The sequence below is a fragment of the Schistocerca americana genome, chromosome 2, assembly GCF_021461395.2.
Source record: "Schistocerca americana isolate TAMUIC-IGC-003095 chromosome 2, iqSchAmer2.1, whole genome shotgun sequence".
In the NCBI taxonomy this organism is placed as follows: domain Eukaryota; kingdom Metazoa; phylum Arthropoda; class Insecta; order Orthoptera; family Acrididae; genus Schistocerca; species Schistocerca americana.
This window is the reverse complement of record NC_060120.1, coordinates 46,390,241-46,391,473: the sequence shown is the minus strand read 5'-3', so window position 1 is coordinate 46,391,473 and position 1,233 is coordinate 46,390,241.

The window sequence follows — 1,233 nt, the reverse complement described above, 5'->3', positions numbered from 1 at the left end:
TAATGAATACCTGAGTAGGCAGTGGAGCTGATGAGTAATGGACATCTATAAAAGGGGCAGTCACAGCAGTTGGAAAGAAAAACGTAGGTACGAAGAAGGTAACTGCCAAGAAACCACGGGTAACAGAAGAAATACTTAATCTTAGCAATGAAAGAAGGAGGTACAGAAGCATTCAACGAAAGAATACAGAAATACAAGTGACTTAAGAACTAAATAAAATGGAAGTGCCGACAAGCTAAGACGATATGGCTACAGGAAAAAAAATGTGAAGAAATCGAAATAGAAATGATTGTCGGAAGGACTGACTCAGCATATAAAACTGTCAACATAGCCTTCGGTGAAATTAAATATAAGGGTGGTAACATTTGATCAACTGGAGTCTAATTGTTAAATGCAAAGAGGAGAGGTGGAAAAAGCATATTGATGGCCCCAATAAGGAGGAGCCGGCTGGAGTGGCCAAGCGGTTCTAGGCGCTACAGTCTGGAACCGCGCGACCGCTACGGTTGCAGGTTCGAATCCTGCCTCGGGCATGGATGTGTGTGATGTCCTTAGGTTAGTTACGTTTAAGTAGCTCTAAGTTCTAGGGGACTCATGACCTTAGAAGTTAAGTCCCATAGTGCTCAGAGCCATTTTTTAACCGAATGAGGAGGAATAATAGTCTGATTTGGTACAAGTACAAACAGAAGTCGATACGGAAGAGATAGGGGACCCTGTATTTGATCAGAATGTGAAATAGCTTTGGAACACTTAAGATCACATCATCCGGAGGGGACAAATAAGGTTCTCGCAAAATGCCAGCTGACTTTCGGAAAAATATCATCCATACAATTCCGAAGACTGCAAGAGCTGACAAGTGCGAAAATGATAGCACAAACAGCTTCATAGCCCATGCATCCCAGTTGCTGACATGAATAATATACAGAAGAAAGGAAAAGAAAATTGAGGATTTGTTAGATGACCATCAGCTTGGTGTTAGGAAAGCTAAAGGCACCAGACAGATAGTACTGACGTTGTGGTTATAATGGAAGCAAGACTGAAGAAAAATCAAGGCACGTTCATAGGATTTGTCGACCTGGAAAAAGCGATCGACAATGAAAAATGGTGCAATACGTTGGAAATTCTGAGGAACACAGGGGTGAGCTACAGAGAGAGAGAGAGAGATGGGTAATACACAGTATGTACAATAAACGAGAGGGAATAATAAGAGAAGAAGATCAACAACGACGTGCTCGG